Source organism: Oncorhynchus gorbuscha, linkage group LG16 (genome assembly GCF_021184085.1).
Source record: "Oncorhynchus gorbuscha isolate QuinsamMale2020 ecotype Even-year linkage group LG16, OgorEven_v1.0, whole genome shotgun sequence".
In the NCBI taxonomy this organism is placed as follows: Eukaryota; Metazoa; Chordata; class Actinopteri; order Salmoniformes; family Salmonidae; genus Oncorhynchus; species Oncorhynchus gorbuscha.
In genome coordinates this window covers 37,359,442-37,383,988 of record NC_060188.1, presented here as the reverse complement: position 1 = coordinate 37,383,988, position 24,547 = coordinate 37,359,442, and the positions used below count along the sequence as shown (strand labels likewise).

General features: G+C 44.1%; 1 pseudogene; it reads left to right on the top strand.

Annotated features, from left to right (window-relative positions):
• LOC123999758 overlaps window positions 1-24,547 on the top strand; it is a 203,253-nt pseudogene that overhangs the window by 73,552 nt on the left and 105,154 nt on the right.

Here is a 24,547-nt window from a genome sequence, read left to right as displayed (position 1 = left end):
GAAGGGTTTCAAAAAATGTCTGCAGCATTGAAGGTCCCCAAGAGCAAGTTAGGTTACAACGCAGGAGTGGCTTCGGGACAAGTCTCTGAATGTTCTTGAGTGGCCCAGCCACAGCCCGGACTTGAACCCGATCTAACATATCGGGAGAGATCTGAAAATAGCTGTGCAGTGACGTTCCCCATCCAACCTGACAGAGCTTGAAAGGATCTGCAGAGAAGAATGGGAGAAACTCCCCAAATACAGGTGTGCCAAGCTTTTTAAAATTTTGAATAAATTAGCAAAAATGCATAAAAAACAGTTTTTGCTTTGTCATTAAGTGGTATTGTGTGTAGATTGATGAGGGGGAAAAAATATTTAATACATTTTAGAATAAGGCTGAAACAAAATAAAATGTGGAAAAAGTCAAGGGGTCTGAATACTTACCGAAAGCACTGTATCTCTGTGTGAAAAGTCCTAACAATGTGTGCTATTGAGCTTCTTTATCCCATCTCATTTCCATTAACAGTACAGTTCAGTCGGTGTTGTGGAGAATATAAAGCTCAGAAAACAATGTTCACTTCCTGCCTCCAAGTGTTATTGGGGCCAGTCAAAAGTGCCAAGCCACAATGTTCTCTAGTCATCGAGATAGCAGGAGTGTGTCCGGTCAACTCTGATCCTCCCCATGTTGCAATTAACAATAGGCTTGCAACTAGTTTGTCAGAGCGGAAATGTGAAAATAATTTGCTGTCCTCGTCTTTCAACAGTGTGCGCTGTGACCACATTTAGAGTTCCCAGCAGGGACACTTGGCCCATGAGTTGCACGCACACACAGGCAGACAGGCAGGCAGGCAGACAGACCAGGCAGGCAGGCAGGCAGGCAGGCAGGCAGGCAGGCAGGCAGGCAGGCAGGCAGGCAGGCAGGCAGGCAGGCAGGCAGACAGACAGACAGACAGACAGACAGACAGACAGACAGACAGACAGACAGACAGACAGACAGACAGACAGACAGACAGACAGACAGACAGACAGACAGACAGACAGACAGACAGACAGACAGACAGACAGATTTTTCATTTTTTAAAACGCACCAAAGATTCTGCTTTTTTAGCAGTCCCCTACTGTAGCAGTCCCCTACTGTAGAGATGATCTGTCACTCATCCCACTTCCATGCTCCTCATCAATAACCACTAGTCAAGTGATTTACCCTATTGTGAGATACTAGCCCTCACTGACCAATCTCCCTTTTAGTATCCCCAGATGAGCCCACACAAGGCATCCAATCAATGTAGTTGAAAACCAACCAATCAATGTAGTTTGGTCATTGTCTGCACAATAACAGAACATGCTAATAGAACATGGTTGACTGTACAGTATTCTGCAACATGATTTTCTCTCTACAGACACATTCCAGAGGCTGAGGATGGTAGTTTTGTCATTGTCTGCACCTTAACAGAACATGGTTGACTGTACAGTATTCTGCAACATGATTTTCTCTCAACAGTCACATTCCCGAGGCTGAGGATGGTAGTTTTGCGGAGGACGACTGGTAAGATTGTAGTGGTTGTGTGCTATTGCTAGCGGCTCTCTCTCCTCGCTTCTGTGATGTATACTGCCCTACCAAGCAAAAAGACAGTAATTACTTATAGCCTGGAACTGAGAAAAATTGATTTTATTTACCTTGGTTTCACAGTAACTTTATGCAGTTACTTCTAACATGACACCCATTTTCTCCTAAACACAATACAATAGAGGCAGGATACTTGTCCACATGATTAAGCATGTATTTAATGTAACAAAAATGACTAACTAATTCTCAACCAAATTAACCTTTTTTGCTTGGTAGGGCAGTATAGTGTTGCATTGTGAATGAAAAAAAATCACTGTGCATCTGTGGTTTTCTGCTGTGTTTTTGATAAACTGACTTGGGGTATTGTGTTGTACGTGATTGTGGCACCAAGTCTTTTCTGCAGGTATTAAAGAAAAAACTGAGAATTTGCATCGAAATTTGTTACCAGTGAAAGGATGAGGGATTCACACACAGCTACTTTATATACAATATGGGAAAGTGTGATAGCTAAATTACAATACACATTCTGAAATGTGACAGACAATGCAGCCTAATTTGTCCCCCCATTTGTTTGGCATGTTTTGAAGTATTTTAATACTTTTTATACTGTGTGGAAGCTGTGAAGTTGGCAGCACATTCTCTTTTCCCCCCATAAGCATCAACCTAGCGGCTGAGACGCAAGCATCATGCACACACACACACACCTGTGATCCATTTGCTGCACCGTGTTGTGATCCTCGGGCACAGCATGGGTGTGTCATCCATGCATGGGAGATTTGGGACTGTTTGTCGATGCAATAATGCCAAATGGGGAGCCACGCACATTTCCCACTTTGTGTGAAAGCATTAGTGGTGTAATGGTTCACCAAACCCACAATTCGGTACGTACAGTGTATTTGCTAAGTATTCAGGCCCCTTTACTTTTTCCACGTTACATTTTCTGTGATAATTTCAATGGATTGGACATGATTTGGAAAGGCAAACGCCTGTCTATATAAGGTCCCCCAGTTGACAGTGGGCAGAGCATAATCCAAGCCATGAGGTCGAAGGAATTGTCTGTATAGCTCCAAGACAGGATTGTATCGAGGCACAGCACCCAAATAATTATGCAGCATAGAAGATCCCCAAGAACACATTCTTAAATGGAAGAAGTTTGAAACCACCCAAACTCTAACTAGAGCTGGCCGCCCGGCTAAACTGATATATACACAAATATAAAGGGATGGAATAAGAATATGTCCATATAAATAAATGGATGAGTGATGACCGAGCAGCATAGGCAAGATGCAATAGATGATATAAAATACAGTATATACATATGATATGTAAACATTATTAAAGTGGCATTATTAAAGTGACTAGTGATCCATTTATTAAAGTGGCCAATTATTTTGAGTCTGTATGTAGGCAGCAGCCTCTCTGTGTTAGTGATGGCAGTTTAATAGTCTGATGGCCTTGAGATAGAGACTGAAAAACAGCTTCTCGGTCCCAGCTTTGATGCACCTGTACTGACCTCGCCTTCTGGATGGTGGTTGTGGCTCTGGTGCTTGTCATCCTTGATGATCTTTTTGGCCTTCCTGTGACATTGGGTGCTGTAGGTGTCCTGGAGGGCAGGTAGTTTGCCCACGGTGATGCGTTAGGGAGACCGCATCACCCTCTGGATAGCCTTGTGGTTGAGGGCGGTACAGTTGCCTTACCAGGCGGTGATACATCCCCACAGGATGCTCTCAATTGTGCATCTGTAAAGGTTTGTGAGGGTTTTAGGTGACTAGCTGTAGAAGTGGAAAAGAAGTCTACATTTTAATACCTGAAACAGGCAATACCAACACAAAGTTGTGTTTTTTTGCGGGCGTGACACTGTTTCGGTTTTTAATGCTGAAAATAGATATCATGACTCTTGTTTAGATACAGCTTTCTCTGCCGATTTTATAACTTAACTGTCTCTTTTGCATAGTTTTCTAGAGAGGGTTTTGCATGTGTGGAAAATGAATTAATGTTACCCAGAAGTTGAGAGTCACCAGGTACTCCAGGCTCATGCAATTTAATAATCCACCCCCTTGCCTGTTTCCCCTAAATCTGGTGCATTGTGGAGTAATATCAGGCTAGCAGTTGCTGGCTTCCCAAAAAGTTGTTTTACTGTCAACATGTTACAGAATCACGTAATGTTGTCACTGTGTGAAGACTGTAACTGTATACACAATCCCTCAGGACCAGCTTCACATGGGGATTGTTTCAATTGTAGACAACACACAAACTCTTCATACAGTCTTCAATTATAACACCCTCTCTGGAGAATTTGAAAAAGAGTCTTATGGTCTTGTGTTGTTATAATAATGTAGCCATGTGATAGTGTTTTTTTACTGGTGTCCTTTTTTCTCATTCTCATTCACAGCCACAGCACACAGTCATTATCTGAGGAGGCCGGATTTAATGACCCCAACCTGCTGGAAAACCTCCAAAGTAATAACGTAAGTAACTTCAGGATTACCCCGCCACCCACTGGCAGAGTCTGGCATGCAGAGGCGTGGTGAGGAGGAGGACATTAGGAGAGATGTCAGGCCTGGGTCGTGTTCATTAGGGCATGCAACGGAAAACATGTTAAAGCATTTTGCAACAGAAAAGGAAGCGTTAGCATTTTTTTTGGTCCATCCGTTGCGGTCCGTTTTCTTCCTCTTTGTGCCTAATGAAACTGCCCCTGTTTCGTACAGCAGCACAGCTTTTGAGTCTTTTAATGGGCCTCACTGACTCGGTAGATGTGTGTGTATATACCACATTGATAACCAGTACATACAGGGCCTTTGAAAAGTATTCAGACCCCTTGACTTTTTCCACATTTTGTTACGTTACAGCCTTATTCTAAAATGGATTAAATACAAAAAGTCTTGGGCAATCTACACACAATACCCCATAATGCCGAAGCGAAAACAGGTTCTTAGATATTACATTTGCCTCAAAATCCTGCTTTCAAAAATCCTGCAACCACTGGAGACACTTAAAGGCAGCAGCCACCTCCTGTAGCGTAGATGCGTGGCACTCTGTCTGTGAGAAGCGAGATGGTTACAAATCTATGATTGATTGGCTGGTTGAGTTAACAGGTCAGCAGACGGCGTAGGGGGCAGGATGTTAAGTTTAATTATGTCATCAACTAGCACGGCGTCGCCCAGGAGAGGAAGTAATCCCACTGTGATGTTTGCTTTGTTATGACACTGCAAACTCCTCGGCGCTGTTAATTAGTTTGTGGGTAGGATCCGGTTTTAATTACATATAGATAGATATCTGTGGTGTTGTGAACTCTGAGCCCTAATTACATACAAAGTGAACAAGCGTTTGTTGTTTGGAAACCACAATCCTCTGTAAGGATTTGTTGATGATCATGAAGTGGTCACTGGCGTTAATTGCATTAATTAGGCCTAATGAATTAATTAATAAATTAACAAAATTGTTATGGATGCCATTGGTGTTTATTTTATTTTTGGAGACATTTTCATTTCATTGTGATTTGATTATCTTGGATGGAAAACCTATTTTAAACACCCCTGCGTTATCTGAAGAGACACCTTTTCAAGTGTGGAGAGATTGTAGTTGTGTAATGATGCCACTGAGGTAGAGAATGAAAGCTCTCTTCCCATAAAGCACATGCGCTGAACCTGCTTTGTAGAATCTGCTGTGCTGATCGTGCATCTTACCAGCGTCCTCTTCCTTGTTCTTGATTCAAACTGAACCAGAATATGGTGGCTTAGTTGTACTTCCACTACAAGATCTTCTGCTCTGCTGTCAACACCACCATACAACACAAATACTCACGTATTCTAGAGGAGCACATGGTCAGTTACAGTACAGCACCTCTTAGGGTTAAGTGCCTTGCCCAAAGGCACAATACTAGGACATTTTATCGTAAACCAGCAAAACTGTGCTAAAGCTGCAAAACAAACCAACCACCTAGCCTGACCATAACACATCTTCCATGTGCTCAATTCAAACACGTCCCCCTTTGCGCGTCTGTGTTCGTCTTACTGTATTCTGAGGTTGCACTTCCTTAAACATGACATTCAAGCCATTACACAACAGTTGACACTGCTCCTGGCTGTTTGCGGGAATCCCTGTTGAAACAACAACAAGCTGCGGCATTGGTGGGCTCGGGTGGAGGGGGTGCCTACAAAACTAAACATGGCCCTCTGGTGCTTTTCACTTTCTCTTGAGTCACCCTTGTCAAAAGTGATGCACTATAAAGGGAATAGGGTGCCATTTGGGATGCAGGCTCTGTCTGTTTTGTTTGTTTGTTGGTTGGTTTGCTTACTGCTCCGAGATAGAAGGCAGGGAGATAGGGAGGCAGAATCCCTTTGCACGACTTGCTGCAAGTCCTCCTAACCTTCCAACCTTCCAGGTCACATCCGAAGCAGTGGGTGTCCGTCACTGGTGCCATGACACAGATTACACCAGAGTTAGCTAAAGTTATACACAATAGAGATGCTGTCTGAGCCAAAGATATACGTTTACAGCCTCAAGCCAGATCATTTAGGAGATTGAGAAATCGATGTTTAAAACTAGTTAGAAAATCTAAATTTGATTGTGCAGGGAATCCGGCCAAGGTCTGGAAAAGTGTTACATCTCTGAGGGGTAGTAAACTATTCTTCTCTTCCCCATCAAATGAATGTAATATCTGGCACAATTACTGATATAATTAATGCATTTAATCGCCATTTCATTTCTGCAGGCTATATTTTTGACTCCGTTTCCAAGCACTGGTCTGTGGTATGGATGTTAATGGAGGTCATTTGTTGAATGATACTGAAATTGTCTGGATATTACTGAAGGTCAGTTGTCCATTGATACTGAAACTGTTGGTCTGGGGTTTTCTTTCAGGCAATTCTCTGTTAAGCCCTACTCCACAAGCTTCCAACACACTTATGTTCAACAACACAATGTAGAATTTTTGGTTATAATACAAGGTCACACAGTTGGTTAATGATGATGACAGCCTTGGTAACCACAGCATTTGGGAGATCTAGTAGTCTCCAGTTGGCACTTCATTTGAATTATTTGGTGTCCCTGAGTCAATTTTGGAAATAGTTTAAGGATTTTTATAGGGATTAATGTCTTTGTTTTATTTGATTTTAATGGGTAATGTGTAAATTGTATGTTTTGTGTATTTTGAATATAATTTTGTGTGTGCTGATGTGACTGTTGTTCCCAGGGCACGCTTATGAATGAGATCTAGGTCTCAATGTGTCTCGCTGGTTAAATTAAATACATTTGGAGCTGTCTGTAGTGCCCTCGCCCTAACTCTCTCCTATTATGTCAAACACACACACACACACACACACACACACACACACACACACACACACACACACACACACACACACACACACACACACACACACACACACACACACACACACACACACACACACACACACACACACACACACACACACACACACACACACACACACACACACACCTCCTGCAGTGTGCCCTACCTGTCACCCAAACCTGCCGATTTAGCATTTTGCTGTGAGAGGGAGAGCGGCCAAACAGCCACCTGGTCTGTAATAGGCTCTGTGTACACTCATTTGGAAGAATGTCTTGGATTTTTCTCGGCTTTTCTCTTTCATTGCCCCTCTTTTCCCCGCCTGGCCATATCTCTTCAAAGAGCTTGCATCGCGGAGCCCAGGACAATAATGACAAAAGCTGCAGTAATCATGTGTACGTTTTTTTTATAGTTGCGTGTCCTTCGTTGAGTTTTGCATATGACTCGGGAACTCCATTTGGTACAAATAAGGGATAGCCAATATACAAGCTGTCATTTTCCATATATGATTTGTATGTACAGTATTCAGGGAGCTGAAGCTGTCATGTTTTGTCATTAATTATCATGTCTTGTCCCTGTGCTTCCCCTTCTATTCGTTTCCCTCTGCTGGTCTTATTAGGTTCTTTCCCTCTTTCTATCCCTCTCTCTCCCCCTCCCTCTCTCACTCTCTCGCTCTCTCTTCTCTCTATCGTTCCGTTCCTGCTCCCAGCTGTTCCTATTCCCCTAATCAATCATTTAGTCTTCCCACACCTGTTCCCGATCCTTTTCCCTGATTAGAGTCCCTATTTCTCTCCTTGTTTTCCGTTCCTGCCCCGTCGGATCCTCATCTATAATTCACCGTGCTGTGTCTATGTTTTGCCCTGTCGTGTCGTGTTTCCCTCAGATGCTGCGTGGTGAGCAGGTGTCTGAGTCTGCTAGGTTCAAGTGCCTTCCCGAGGCAACCTGCAGTTCTCGATCAAGTCTCCAGTCTGTTCTCGTCTTTACGAGTAGTATTATGCTTTTTGTTTTGTAAAGTTTCTTACTGGATTAAAAACTCTGTTTTCGCCAAGTCGCTTTTGGGTCCTCATTCACCTGCATAACAGAAGGATCCGACCAAGGAATGGACCCAGCGACTACAGACGCTCGTAACACTGCCGTCGAGATCCAAGGAGCCATGCTCGGCAGACACGAGCAGGAATTGTCTGCTGCTCGCCATGCCGTGGAGAACCTGGCCGCTCAGGTTTCCGACCTCTCTGGACAGTTCCAGAGTCTTCGTCTCGTGCCACCTGTTACTTCCTGGCCTGCCGAGCCTCCAGAACCTAGGGTTAATAACCCACCTTGCTACTCCGGGCAGCCCACTGAGTGCCGCTCCTTTCTCACCCAGTGTGAGATTGTGTTCTCTCTCCAACCCAACACATACTCTAGAGAGAGAGCTCGGGTTGCTTACGTCATTTCACTCCTTACTGGCCGGGCCCGAGAGTGGGGCACAGCTATCTGGGAGGCAAGGGCTGATTGTTCTAACAATTACCAGAACTTTAAAGAGGAGATGATTCGGGTTTTTGACCGTTCAGTTTTTGGTGGGGAGGCTTCTAGGGCCCTGGCTTCCCTATGCCAAGGTGATCGATCCATAACGGATTACTCTATAGAGTTTCGTACTCTTGCTGCCTCTAGTGACTGGAACGAGCCGGCGCTGCTCGCTCGTTTTCTGGAGGGACTCCACACAGTGATCAAGGATGAGATTCTCTCTCGGGAGGTTCCTTCCAGTGTGGACTCTTTGATTGCTCTCGCCATCCGCATAGAACGACGGGTAGATCTTCGTCACCAGGCTCGTGGAAGAGAGCTCGCATCAACGGTGTTTCCCTGCTCCGCATCGCAACCATCTCCCTCCTCTGGCTCTGAGACTGAGCCCATGCAGCTGGGAGGGATTCGCATCTCGACTAAGGAGAGGGAACGGAGGATCACCAACCGCCTGTGCCTCTATTGCGGATTTGATGGACATTTTGTTAATTCATGTCCAGTAAGAGGCCAGAGCCCATCAGTAAGCGGAGGGCTACTGGTGAGCGCTACTACTCAGGTCTCTTCATCTAGATCCTGTACTACTATGTCGGTCCATCTACGCTGGACCGGTTCGGGTGCTACATGCAGTGCCTTGATTGACTCTGGGGCTGAGGGTTGTTTCATGGACGAAGCATGGGTTCGGAAACATAACATTCCTTTCAGACAGTTAGACAAGCCTACGCCCATGTTTGCCTTAGATGGTAGTCATCTTCCCAGTATCAGATTTGAGACACTACCTTTAACTCTCACAGTATCTGGTAACCACAGTGAGACTATTTCTTTTTTGATTTTTCGTTCACCTTTCACACCTGTTGTTTTGGGTCATCCCTGGCTAGTATGTCATATGTCATCCTTCTATTAATTGGTCTTGTAATTCTATCCTATCCTGGAACGTATCTTGTCATGTGAAGTGCTTAATGTCTGCCATCCCTCCCATTTCTTCTGTCCCCACTTCTCAGGAGGAACCTGGCGATTTGACAGGAGTGCCGGAGGAATATCATGATCTGCGCACGGTCTTCAGTCGGTCCCGAGCCAACTCCCTTCCTCCTCACCGGTCGTATGATTGTAGTATTGATCTCCTTCCGGGGACCACTCCTCCTCGGGGTAGACTATACTCTCTGTCGGCTCCCGAACGTAAGGCTCTCGAGGATTATTTATCTGTGTCTCTTGACGCCGGTACCATAGTGCCTTCTTCCTCTCCGGCCGGGGCGGGGTTCTTTTTGTTAAGAAGAAGGACGGTACTCTGCGCCCCTGCGTGGATTATCGAGGGCTGAATGACATAATGGTTAAGAATCGTTATCCGCTTCCCCTTATGTCATCAGCCTTCGAGATTCTGCAGGGAGCCAGGTGCTTTACTAAGTTGGACCTTCGTAACGCTTACCATCTCGTGCGCATCAGAGAGGGGGACGAGTGGAAAACGGCGTTTAACACCCGTTAGGGCATTTTGAGTACCGGGTTCTGCCGTTTGGTCTCGCCAATGCGCCAGCTGTTTTTCAGGCATTAGTTAATGATGTTCTGAGAGACATGCTGAACATCTTTGTTTTTGTCTATCTTGACGATATCCTGATTTTTTCACCGTCACTCGAGATTCATGTTCAGCACGTTCGACGTGTTCTACAGCGCCTTTTAGAGAATTGTCTCTACGTAAAGGCTGAGAAGTGCTCTTTCATGTCTCCTCCGTTACTTTTCTCGGTTCCGTTATTTCCGCTGAAGGCATTCAGATGGATTCCGCTAAGGTCCAAGCTGTCAGTGATTGGCCCGTTCCAAGGTCACGTGTCGAGTTGCAGCGCTTTTTAGGTTTCGCTAATTTCTATCGGCGTTTCATTCGTAATTTCGGTCAAGTTGCTGCCCCTCTCACAGCTCTTACTTCTGTCAAGACGTGTTTTAAGTGGTCCGGTTCCGCCCAGGGAGCTTTTGATCTTCTAAAAGAACGTTTTACGTCCGCTCCTATCCTCGTTACTCCTGACGTCACTAGACAATTCATTGTCGAGGTTGACGCTTCAGAGGTAGGCGTGGGAGCCATTCTATCCCAGCGCTTCCAGTCTGACGATAAGGTTCATCCTTGCGCTTATTTTTCTCATCGCCTGTCGCCATCTGAGCGCAACTATGATGTGGGTAACCGTGAACTGCTCGCCATCCGCTTAGCCCTAGGCGAATGGCGACAGTGGTTGGAGGGGGCGACCGTTCCTTTTGTCGTTTGGACAGACCATAAGAACCTTGAGTACATCCGTTCTGCCAAACGACTTAATGCCCGTCAAGCTAGTTGGGCGTTGTTTTTCGTTCGTTTCGAGTTTGTGATTTCTTACCGTCCGGGTAGCAAGAACACCAAGCCTGATGCCTTATCCCGTCTGTTTAGTTCTTCTGTGGCTTCTACTGATCCCGAGGGGATTCTTCCTTATGGGCGTGTTGTCGGGTTGACAGTCTGGGGAATTGAAAGACAGGTTAAGCAAGCACTCACGCACACTGCGTCGCCGCGCGCTTGTCCTAGTAACCTCCTTTTCGTTCCTGTTTCCACTCGTCTGGCTGTTCTTCAGTGGGCTCACTCTGCCAAGTTAGCTGGTCATCCCGGTGTTCGAGGCACTCTTGCGTCTATTCGCCAGCGCTTTTGGTGGCCGACTCAGGAGCGTGACACGCGCCGTTTCGTGGCTGCTTGTTCGGACTGCGCGCAGACTAAGTCGGGTAACTCTCCTCCTGCCGGTCGTCTCAGACCGCTCCCCATTCCTTCTCGACCATGGTCTCACATCGCCCTAGACTTCATTACCGGTCTGCCTTTGTCTGCGGGGAAGACTGTGATTCTTACGGTTGTCGATAGGTTCTCTAAGGCGGCACATTTCATTCCCCTCGCTAAACTTCCTTCCGCTAAGGAGACGGCACAAATCATTATCGAGAATGTGTTCAGAATTCATGGCCTCCCGTTAGACGCCGTTTCAGACAGAGGCCCGCAATTCACGTCACAGTTTTGGAGGGAGTTCTGTCGTGTCGTGTTTCCCTCAGATGCTGCGTGGTGAGCAGGTGTCTGAGTCTGCTAGGTTCAAGTGCCTTCCCGAGGCAACCTGCAGTTCTCGATCAAGTCTCCAGTCTGTTCTCGTCTTTACGAGTAGTATTATGCTTTTTGTTTTGTAAAGTTTCTTACTGGATTAAAAACTCTGTTTTCGCCAAGTCGCTTTTGGGTCCTCATTCACCTGCATAACAGAAGCATGCACACAATTTTTCCTTCAGAAAAGATGACCATTTCTAGTGTTCCATATATTATGAATATATGGTCTATTGGAAGCCAGTTGACTAACCATGCCGTACACACTGTCGCTGTCACGCCCTGACCTTAGAGCTTTTTATGTCTCAATTTTGGTTTGGTCAGGGTGTGATTTGGGTGGGCATTCTATGTTCTTTTTTCTATGTTTTTGTATTTCTTTGTTTTGGCCGGGTATGGATCTCAATCAGGGAGAGCTGTATATCGTTGTCTCTGATTGGGAACCATACTTAGGTAGCTTTTTCCCACATGGTTTTTGTGGGTAGTTGTTTTCTGTTTTAGTGTTTTGCACCTGATAGGACTGTTTCGGTTTCGTTTATTTCTCTTTATTATTTTGTTATAGTGTTCAGTTACAATAAAAAGGCATGAACACTTACCACGCTGCGCTTTGGTCCGATTCCTCTTCTTCAGACGACAACTCCCGTTACAGAACTACCCACCACCAACAGACCAAGCAGTGTGGTATGGAGGAGCAGAGGGTTCAGGACTCCTGGACATGGGAGGAGATATTGGATGGAAAGGGACCCTGGAGACAGGCTGGGGATTATCGTCGCCCGAAAAAGGAGCTGGAAGCAGCTAAAGAGGCGGCATGAGGCAAGGCAGTGCAGCAGGCACGAGAGGCAGCCCCAAAATATTTTTAGGGGGGAGCACATGGGGAGATTGGCGGAGTCAGGGCGATAGACCTGAGCCAACTCTCCGTGCTTACCGAAAGCAGCGTGGTACTGGTCAGGCACCGTGTTATGCAGTAAAGCGCACAGTGTTTCCAGTGTGCACTCATAGCCCGGAGTGCTATATGCCAGCCCCCCGCAAGTGCCGTGCGAGAGTGGGCCTCCAGCCAAGGCGGATTGTGGCAGCTCAGCTCTCTTGGTCAGTTCGTACTATGCCTGTGCTCCACCCGTGCCGGGCTAATGTGGGCATTGAGCCAAATGGAGTGGTGCGAGTGGTAAGCACCAGATCTCCAGTGCTCCCCCACAGCCCGGTTCGACCTGTGCTTGCACTCTGGAAGGGCCGGGCTAAAGTGGGCATTCAGCCTGGAGGAGTGGTGCCAAGGCTGCGCACCAGAGCTCCAGTGCTCCCCCACAGCCCGGTTCATCCGGTGCCTCCTCTACGCACCAGGCCTCCTGTAGGTCTCCCCAGCCTGGTGAGTCCTGTGGCAGCCCCACGCACCAGGCTGTCTCTGCGTCTCCTCCCTCTAGAGTCGCCCTCCAGTCCGGAGCCTCCAGTGTAACCCTCCAGTCCGGACCCTCCAGCGACGCCCTCCAGTCCGGAGCCTCCAGTGTCACCCTCCAGTCCGGAGCTTCCAGCGACGCTCTCCAGTCCGGAGCTTCCAGGTGTTTTGGAAGTGATAGTGTGTGTGTTTGTGGGTGTAACATGGTTGTTGTTAGATGAGATCACATACTAGTGGTTATTGGTGAAGCGTCCTCGCTTTCCCTCTCTTTCACTCACTGTCTTTATCTCTTTCTTGCACTCCCTCCCCTTTCTCATTCTACCTGCTCCCCTCACTCTCTCTTTCTCTTGCTTTCCCTCCCCACCCCCTCTTTCTCTTTGCAGCCCACGGCTCCTGTCATCCTGGACTTCATGACCATGTTGGCCATCTGTCACACAGCTGTCCCCGAGCGCACCGGAGATAAGATCGTCTACCAGGCTGCCTCACCAGGTACGGCCCAGCAGTCCTGACTTCACAGCACTTGCACTATGACAGCCTTGTCACAGCTCATAATAGCCTTATGACAGCCTAATGACAGCTTAATGACAGCCCTATGACAGCCCAATGACAGCCTAATGACCTACTAATGACAGCTTGAAATAGCAAGTTAGTCACTAAATGTCAGTCAATCAATCTACCAATCAAATATAAGAATGCAGAAGCAAAGGATCTCCTGTTGACGTTGAATAAATTGCTGTTGCTAGGCGACGACTCCATGTCCTGGGTTCTTTATTCTCGTTGTTAGCCAAGCCCCTCAAACCTCTATCGTCTACAGACATATAATGACAACACTATCACATTACAGACATCAGTATCACAAAAACATTGATATCAAGTAATGGCATTAATACCTTATCAAAGATGGTAGAGAGACACTGAGACGGGACAGTAGTGGAACAAACAACAAACAACAAAACAATAGAATTTTTAAATGTAACTAGGCAAGTCAGTCAAGAACAAATTATTATTTACAATGACGACCTACTCCGGCCAAGCCTGGACCAATTGTGCACTGCCCTATGGGACTCCCAATCATGGCCGGAAGTGATACAGCCTGGATTCGAACCAGGGACTGTAGTGAGGGTGAAAGGGTGCACATTAAGCCCGATATCCTTTATCTTAGACAAAGTCAATCTGACTTTCATATGCTTTGATCCACCAAGGCTAGATGTTTTGAAGTGTTAAAGGTTTGTGTTCATTAGGCACCATGCGGAAGAAAATGCACTAAAACACTGAGGGACCACCTGGACTCGTCCAATAAGTACCGCAGGGCTCTAAGCTGACCTTTTTTAGAAGGAGCACGTGTGCGCCTAAGTTGAAAAATGTAGGAGCACACAAAGAAATGTCAGAGTACAGTGCTGCTTGCTTTTGTAGTATTGGTGCAAGCATGACGGTCATTAATCTGCGCTCAGTTAAGTGAAGTAGGTTCCTTCCTTCCTTTTTCTAGCCACCGTGCTTCTACATCTGCATTGCTTGCTGTTTACAGTTTAGGCTGGGTTTCTATATAAGCATTTTGTGACATCTGCTAATGTAAAAAGGGCTTTATAAATGATATAATTTGATTTATTTTAAGTTATCATTTGCAACAATTACCATCTGGTGCTCCAAAAAAAAAATCAGGTAGCATATTTAGGTGCATATGCAAGTTAAATGGTCGCACTGTAGAACCCTGTGCCGCTCATGTTCGTGTTCCGTTGTACGTTTTGAAACATTGCACACTAATGAACATGACCTACGGAAATAAGTAATGTCCTCTGAATCCTCCTCTTCCTTTGATGTGCCTACCGCCCGCCCCTCTAAGTACAGCCTGTTCATTTGATCTCTTTAAAATGACGCTTACCTCAGTGAATCTGCAGAACCTCTCCGGTCTCGTTCCTTTGTTCCTAATCAAGAGTGAATTCCCTTCTCTGGCCTTGATCCTTTGTTCCTAATCAAGAGTGAATTCCCTTCTATGGCCTTGATCATATGTTCCTAATCAAGAGTGAATTCCCTTCTCTGGCCTTGTTCCTTTGTTCCTAATCAAGAGTGAATTCCCTTCTCTGGCCTTGTTCCTTTGTTCCTAATCAAGAGTGAATTCCCTTCTCTGGCCTTGTTCCTTTGTTCCTAATCAAGAGTGAATTCCCTTCTCTGACCTTGATCCTTTGTTCCTAATCAATAGTGAATTCCCTTCTCTGTGATCAAGACAAAAAGAGGAAAACTGTTATGAATGGAGAAAATGTCACTAATGAGCTTTTTTCTTTTTACCCTATGTAATTACTCTGTAGAGTTTGACAATATCTACAAATATTTTACTTAATTGCAGAACAAATAAATACACCAGGGTTGTATTCATTAGTCCACACCATATCAAAATGGAAAGTGAAAACAAGTATTTATTATTGGATAGGTTCCTCCCCGTTTTGTTGTTTCCGTTTGGTGCCTAATGAACACAACCCAGCTAAGGAGCTGTGTGGGGATGGAGAGTAGTCATAAATAGAGAGCTAGCTAAGTTAACTGTAAACAACATGCAGAAAGGTTTTTCTCACCCTTTGGCGTTTAGATGCGAGCTACAGTATAACCTGTACTACAGCTTTGTTTGTACCTAAAGTATGTCTTGATGAATTAGCGTTATGTACAAATGGTAGTTGTAGCAGTCATTCGTAAACAACTGCCTGATCATTTTAGAGGTCTAAAGCAAAATGAAATCTGAGTATCATGTTCTTTCAAGTGCTTACTACTGCTTAGTTTGACACCAACTGTCTTGGTCAGCACTTTTTAGTGTTTGCATCACATGCCTCTGTAGTTCCAAAATAAAAATAATGTGATACTGGTGTTGCTGTTCTGGTGCACTTCCCATCTCACAACATTCCCTTGGGTTCTCCTTGGGTTCTCTTCTGATTCTGTAGACGAGGGGGCTCTGGTGAGAGAAGCGGCGAACCTGGGCTTTGTGTTCTCTGGTAGAACCCCAGACTGTGTCATCATAAAAGCGGCGAGTAGATGCAGTAGAATCCATAGAAATAGAATTCCCCTGCCTCCGGAGTGATGCAGGGGTCTAAGGTACTGCATCACAGTGCTAGCTGGGCCACTAGAGATCCAGAGTCCAAGCTCTGTTGCAGCCGGCCGCGACCGGGAGAGCTATGGGGCGGCGCACAATTGGCCCAGCATCGTGTCCTTGTCCCATCGCACTCTAGCGACTCCTGTGGTGGGCCAGGCACATGCACGCTGACACGGTCGTCAGGTGTACAGTGATTCCACCGACACTGGTGTGGGTGGTTTCTGGGTTAAGCGGGCATTGTGTCAAGAAACAGTGCGGCTTGGTTAGGTCGTGTTTTCGGGGGACACACAGCTCTCGACCTTTGCCTCTCCCGAGTCCAAGTGGGAGTTGCAGTGATGAGACAAAACTGTAACTACCAATTGGATACCACGATATTGGGGAGAAAGAGGGGGTAAAAAATGGAATATCCATTCTAGTGATTCTATTTCTATGGTAGATGTTCTGATAATGACAATGAACGCAATCCTATTGTGCCTTTCACTTCAGTTCTGGAGCTCTCATGGCTCTATACATTGAATGGTGGTAATTGCTTCTGTGCTAAAAAAACTGTTTTTTTATTGGGTCACAAGGGCAATACATTAATAAAAATACCCTCCCACCCACTCCAAACATACTCCGGGCACCCCCCCCAAAAAAAGATAATACATTTATCAAGTTAAAATATACAACTCGCTCTAGACTAGAATATGCACAGCAGGTGCCATTAATACAGGTAACGAGTGGAGGACAGAGGAACCTCTTAAAGAAGTTACAGGTCTGTGAGAGCCAGAAATATTGCTTGTTTGTAGGTGACCAAATACTTATTTTCCACCATAATTTGCCAATCTAAATTTGATGCCCTCAATCTCACACAAATTATCAATGAACCTAACAGGTACCTCCCCAAAGCCTTAAACACGGGCACCCTCATACATTTACATTTACATTTAAGTCATTTAGCAGACGCTCTTATCCAGAGTGACTTACAAATTGGTGCATTCACCTTATGACATCCGGTAGAACAGTCACTTTACAATAGTGCATCTAAATCTTAAAGGGGGGTGAGAAGGATTACTTATCCTATTCTAGGTATTCCTTAAAGAGGTGGGGTTTCAGGTGTCTCCGGAAGGTGGTGGAGATATCATCCTAACCAACTTCCCCTCTAAATACACCTCTGCTGTCTTCAACCAAGATCTCAGCGATCACTGCCTGCATCCGTAATGGGTCAGCGGTCAAACGACCTCCACTCATCACTGTAAAACGCTCCCTGAAACACTTCAGCGAGCAGGCCTTTCTAATCGACCTGGCCGGGGTATCCTGGAAGGATATTGATTTCATCCCATCAGTAGAGGATGCCTGGATATTTTTTTAAATGCCTTCCTAAACATCTTAAATACACATGCCCCATTCAAGAAATTTAAAACCAGGAACAGATATAGCCCTTGGTTCTCCCCAGACCTGACTGCCCTTAACCAACACAAAAACATCCTATGGCGTTCTGCATTAGCATCCCCCATTAACAGCCCCCGTGATATGCAGCTGTTCAGGAAGCTAGAAACCATTATACACAGGCAGTTAGAAAAGGCAAGGCTGGCTTTTTCAAGCAGAAATTTGCTTCCTGCAACACTAACTCAAAAAAGTTCTGGGACACTGTAAAGTCCATGGAGAATAAGAACACCTCCTCCCAGCTGCCCACTGCAATGAAGATAGGAAACACTGTCACCACTGATAAATCCACCATAATTGAGAATTTCAATTACCCATAGTAAACTGAAAATATTTTTTCCCAAAATTGCTAATATATGCATATAAACATTATTATTGAATAGAAAACACTCTAAAGTTTCTAAAACCATTTAAATGATGTCTCTATGTAAAGCAGAACTGAAAGGGCAGTCTTTCTCCCAAACTCTCTCTTGTGAAGAGAAAAGTTGGTTCAACTTTGACGTCATGAGCCACACCCTTCCCAGGGAGCTACAGATCCAGGAACAGTCTCTATCTCTTCAGCGCGATGTCAGCTTTCAAGTGACGCGTTCATTGTGAGAATCCCACGAGCCCTGCACGTTTGGCGGGCGAAATTGCTCGTGTCCCTCTGAAAATCAGGCACTCCGATTTGGACTACGTCTTTTTCCATGATGCAGCATTTCAAGCCGGATTGTCTGTTAGCGTTGCTCTTTGTTCTACATGCTAAAAACATCATAAAGCTCGATTTTGCACATCGTTTGACCAGTTTAATCGACATATAATATGTAAATGGAAAGTTTTGATGCGCAACAGTGCTGGACCAGAAGTCATTTTTTACGCATTTCAACTGAAGCTGTTAGCATATGCTAATACAGGGACACACAACGTGATATTGGGTAAGTATGACTCCTTCTACGTCTTCAGATGGAAGAACATCAAAGGTAAGGGAATATTTATGTGGTTATTTGTGGTTTCTGTGGACTCCAAACGTAGAGGAGACATACTGCTAATACCTGAGCGCTGACTCATAGTATAGCCCAGTGAACGATGTCTGTAACGTTAAAAATAAATGTAATACAGCGGTTGCATTAAGAAGTGTATCTTTGTAAATATGTGTAGAACATGTATATTTAGTCATGTTTATTGCTTGTTATCTGACGTTATCTGTCGGAGCTATCATCATTTCTCCGGACATTTGAGAAGCATTTTTTGAAATGTCGTCATTGTAAACCAAGATTTATGGATATAAATGGCATATTATTGGGAAAAAAAAATGTACTGTGTAACATGTAATATTACTGTCATCTGATGAAGATTTTCAAAAGGTTAGTGAATTATTTATTTTTTAATCCTACTTTTAATTTTTTTTTTTTTCTGGGACAAAATGGCCGCCGTTTGCCTTTTGTTTCGGTGGTTATCTAATATAAATATGTGCTATGTTTTCGCCGTAAAACATTTTAGAAATCTGACTTGCTGGGTAGATTAACAAGATGTTTATCTTTCATTTGAGCTATTGGACTTGTTAATGTGTGGAGGTTAAATATTTTTAGGAATATTTTTGCGCATTGTGCGTTATGGTAATGAGCTTGAGCTGTAGTCACGATCCCGGATCCGGGATGGGGGGACGTACTTCTTTACTCTTTGCATCCGAGATGGGTAGGCTGACTGATAAGCTCTTAGTTCAAATAAGGGAGATTAAACAATGGTCAAAAAGGTAGCGAACGGTTATTCTAGTTTAGAGTCAATGAGTTTCTTAAAGTACACTGACTGTCTGTCTGCCATTTTGTTATCAGCTGGGAGTCGAGGAGAAGTACGAACTGCTCCATGTTCTCCAGAGTTCACCAGGTATGGCTTCATTTCAGTGCATTGAACTAACAGTTTCCTCAGGATAATGTGCTGTCATAGCATCAATACTGTGAAGGCTGCATTCTCTCTGTCTCTCTCTCTCTCAGCACTAGGAAGAGGATGTCAGTCATCATGCGCACTCCATCTGGCAAGATCCGCCTCTACTGCAAAGGAGCTGTGAGTCTCTCTCTTTCGCTCTCTCTCCCTCTTTATTTTTCTGTCTCTTTCCATCTCTCCCTTTGTCTCTCTCTCAGGTTTCTCTCTTTCTATGTTTCTCTTTTTCTTTTAATTCAATTTGCTCTATTGGCAAGACGTAGCAATGTACATGTTGCCAAAGCGTAATTTGGAAATTATTAATTTACAACATTAACATAATTAAAATAATAATATTCTAAATTGTCAATGGGACAATCTTTCTATCTCTGTCTCTCACTCTCTCTCTCATTCTGCCGGAGATTTGTCTTCCAACAAGACAATGATCCAAAACATAAAGCAAAATCTACAATGGAATGGTTAAAAAAAATCCAGGTGTTAGAATGGCCAAGTCAAAGTCCAGACCTGAATCCAATCGAGAATCTGTGGAAAGAACTGAAAACTGCTGTTCACAAATGCTCTCCATCCAACCTCACTGAGCTCGAGCTGTTTTGCAAGGAGGAATGGGGAAAAAAATTCAGTCTCTCGATGTGCAAAACTGATAGAGACATACCTCAACTGACTTACAGCTGTAATCGCAGCAAAAGGTGGCGCTACAAAGTATTAACTTAAGGGGGCTGAATAATTTTGCACGCCCAATTTTTCGGTCTTTGATTTGTTAAAAAAGTTTGAAATATCCAATAAATGTCGTTCCACTTCATGATTGTGTCCCACTTGTTGTTGATTCTTCACATTTTTTTTACAGTTTTATATCTTTATGTTCGAAGCCTGAAATGTGGCAAAAGGTCGCAAAGTTCAAGGGGGCCGAATACTTTCACATGGCACTGTACATATACACAGAGTGTGCAAAACATTACTAACACCTTTCCCTAATATTGAGTTGCACCCTCCTTTGCCCTCAGAACAGCCTCAATTCGTCTGGGGATGGACTGTAAGGTGTCGAAAGCATTCCACAGGGATGCTGGCCCACGTTGACATCCATTAGATGGTCACCTCTCTCAAAACGCCTCATTTTTTGGGTGGCTAAAAACATGATTTTGTCAAAAAGTAAACAAAGTGCATTATCCTAACAATTTCTGTAATGAAAGTGTCTGCTGCCAGGCCCCTGGGCCTGTTTTATTGGTGGCTGCTGCTGTGATGCACGAACCACTCTTTCCCTCTCCCCAAATGTGCACCAGGAGAGGGAAAAAAGGCTTCTGATTGTATAACATTTCAAAATCCAATTGTGGGAAATTCACAGCTTTGGAAGCAACTTACTGTTGTTCTTAGCTTTCTGTGGGTATATATATTTTTTTAAATTTAATCTCTTAATATTGAGCTCATAAACACATGGTTTATTGGAAAACACACGGTAATGGGGGGTGCAGGAAAGGGGGCTGAGCTGGACCCAAGGAAAGAAACAAGAAGCATCCAAAACACCCCTAAGCTAGACTAGCCTATTTTAACAACCGCTAACTAACTAACCAAAAATACAGTGGGTGGTCCGCCCAGTTCTAACTAGTGTATTCAACAAAGTTTACCTACGAGTAGTGTATGCCCATGGGTGACTTGTCTTGGTTCCCCCCTTTTCCCACCAGCAAACAAACACCATAACCAAAAACAATACTCACAGGTGAGAACAAAGTGATATGGAGGTGCTCAAACAAAAGATAGCTCAATACATAAAGAGCTATAGAGAGACATCGTAGGAGAGGGTGAAACAGAGCGATCTACAGACATATGGCATTTACAGAGAGATTGAGCTCTAGAGCAAACAACTGACAGGGTTTTTAAACCACGGGAAAGGAACTGTGATTGAGTAGGAAACAGGAGGAGGTGTGTCTTCTGATTGATGATTGATTGGGGAGTGATGATTTTCACCTGTGAGGGGAGAAGGAGAGAAAATAACACAGGATACCTGTATCCGTAACAATATCAACAATACTCTATTGTCAAACCACAATTCATGACTATCACTAGTTTAGGTTGCACATCAAAATATCTTGAATCATGCATTCCTGCTTTCTTGAATAGCCTATAATCTCAGTAGTCTATAACACAGTCTAAAGCACTGCGAATGGCTTCATTCCACATGGTTTCTATTGTGTGATGCTGAGGGGGAAAATTGGTGTGACCAAATCATGTGCTGCCATCAACTGAAAATGTGAGTGGCACCGGTGCCACCAGGGGAAAATATTTGTCTGGAACCCTGTCAAGGGTATAATGTGTTCTTCTGCCAATTTGGCTGTTTGGAAGAGAATCTTGTGATAAGATGTTTTGCAGAGAAACATGTTGGTAGGACCAGGCTATGTATGTTTGTGCAGTGATTTATGTTTACTATAGGTTAATGAGGCAGTCAAAATGTGATGGGACTAAAATGAAAGGGCATTTAGTTGACTAAAATGGCCCACTATTTTCATCATTTTGACAATAACTAAACAAAATCATTATTCTAAAGACAAACATGTGAAAGTACAACCTTTTCTCTACGCCCCGTGGCAAGGTGTGCCAAAAAGCAAGGCTCTGACTGCGTGGGTATGGATATGGTTCCCCCAATTTTTTTGTGGCTCTCATCCCCAACAAAGTTGCCCATCCCAAACATACATCACTGGTGTTTGGTATCTCGTGATTTTACATCATGGTTTGTTTACATGGCAGTTATTTGCTGGCTGTCCAGACAGTATATGTAATGACTGTGCTGTTTCCAACAGGACACGGTGGTCTACGACCGTCTGGCCGACAGTTCCAGGTATAAAGAGATCACTCTTAAACACCTGGAGCAGTTTGCCACCGAGGGTGAGTGAGGGAACAGCTCCCCCTGTCTACCTAACACACATAGGACCTATTAAAAAAAGTTGAGAAAGGCATTCTTCCTTTTTCCTTGAGGTAAGCACAGATCTGTAAGTGATTGGATAGGTTTAATCAATGTTACTACCCCTTTACTTTCACTAATCCACTCGATTATTTGATTACTTCAAGGAAGGAAGGAAGGAAGGATGCGTTTCTGTATTCAAACGTAATATTTTATTAGATTGCATTGCTTTACCTCTATAAATATACTACCTTCTTGAGAGAGTTGGCAGAATTGCATTAAACATTTCCCCTGTGGAAAAATCTGCATGTTTCTAGTTTCTGCAGCTTATAAACCACATATTTTTTTAATTATTTAATTGAAGAGAAATGCAAAGTAATGGCATGTGTCGCCCTGAGCGGACACCTGTTGTGTAATTATTAGGTTATGTAAGCCTTCTGGGTTTACTCGGGTGAGTTGAGAAGTGACAGTTATTGTGTAGATAGAAGTAGAGGGTGGATAGGGGTTAGTATGGGGTTAGATGGGGACTGATGTGGTATGTTACTGATGTGGTATCTTGTCTGTCCATTATGTCTCAGGGCCTCGCACAGACACACACACACACACACACCACATCGGTCCCCATCTAATCCCATACTAACCCCTATCCACCAATCACCATCTTCCCCACAATAATCCTGTAGGTCTCCACCACCAGGTAAAATATTAGCACAGATTTCTTCACATTTTCAACCCTATGTGAATCAAAGTTGAGACAAGCAGTTTCTTAACTTTAATGTTAAAATATCTAGTGTTACGATATAAACATTTCAATTTGTTCGCCATTTTAGAAAGGATTTTAGCAGCAATCAGGTCTCCAGAAAGGGATTGATCTGGATTGACACACCAAGATACACTCGTTTTAGATTCAATCTCCTTGCCTGCACAGTTTACCGTTATCTTCTCTACCCTACAAACAAAATACTTTTATTTTTTCCCAAATGCAGTGACAATTTGTTGCCAGACAACCAATCTCTAACAAAATGTAATTCCTTACTCAGGGTCTCTATGTAAACTGTATCCTTCCCTGATACCAGTATGGCTGAATCATATCAGCAAAGAGATTCCAATGATGAGCGATCAGCTCTGCAAACAAGATAATTACTGCCTGCTTCGTTCACCCTAAGGACACCAACCCCTCACACAAGGCATCCATTTTAAAACTCTCCACCCATTCCATTGAGTGGTTGGCTGAACACAAATCAGTAGAACTGATTTCAGACATTCAACTTGATTAAAGGTCCAACGTTTTAGAAATTGAGGCACACTTAACCAGTATGTCTACCACAGAATTTTGCAGCGATACGCCATCCCATTTGGTTTGCGCTTAGTGGGTCTATAATTTGTTTTTGAACAGGACAATGACCCAAAACACACCTCCAGGCTGTGTAAGGGCTATTTGACCATGAAGAAGAGTGATAGAGTGCTGCATCAGATGACCTGGCCTCCACAATCACCCGACCTCAACCCAATTGAGATGGTATGGGATGAGTTGGACCGCAGAGTGAAGGGAAAGTAGCCAACAAGTGCTCAGCATATGTGTGAACTCCTTCAAGACTGTTGGAAAAGCATTCCAGGTGAAGCTGGTTGAGAGAATGCAAAGAGTGTGCAAAGCTGTCATCAAGACACGGGGTGGCTATTTGTGTTAGTGTTTTTTCATAGTTTTGATGTATTCACTATTTTTCTACAATGTAGAAAATAGTAGAAATAACGAAAAAAACATTTAATGAGTAGGTGTGTCCAAACTTTTGACCGGTACTGTATATAAAACACAGGAAAATAACGTTTTTGACTACACTGGAACTTTAATGTGGCAGGTGTGATTGCCATAGGGGGAGTAGAACGTATGGAGGGGGAGCAGCAGGAGAAAGAATGTCCATAGCGGGAGTAGCAAGAGAGAGTTGAGACAGTAGGAAGGAGTAAGCGGAGGGAATGTCCATAGGAGAGGAGTAGCATGGTGGAGGGGGGTTCAGGTAGCTGACTAGTGGTGGCTATTCAGCAGCTTGATGGTCAGAGGGTAGAGGGTAGAAACTATTGGCCAGTCATTCAGTTTTTGCCATGATGCTCCTGTACTGTTCAGGTGCATGAAAAAGAAAAAGTATGTGAACCCTTTGGAATTACCCGAACATAAATTGGTCATAAAATGTAATCTGATCTTCATCTAAGTCACAACAATAGACAAACACAGTAACAATAACAATAACACACAAACAATTATACATTTTCATGTCTTTATTGAACACACTGTGTAAATATTCACAGTGCAGGGTGGGAAAAGTATGTGAACATTTGGTTTTGATAACTGGTTGACCCTCTTTTGGCAGTAGGGTCAACCAGTTATCTCAATCGGATTGAGGTCGGGACTCTAGAAGGCATATTTTTTTCTGTT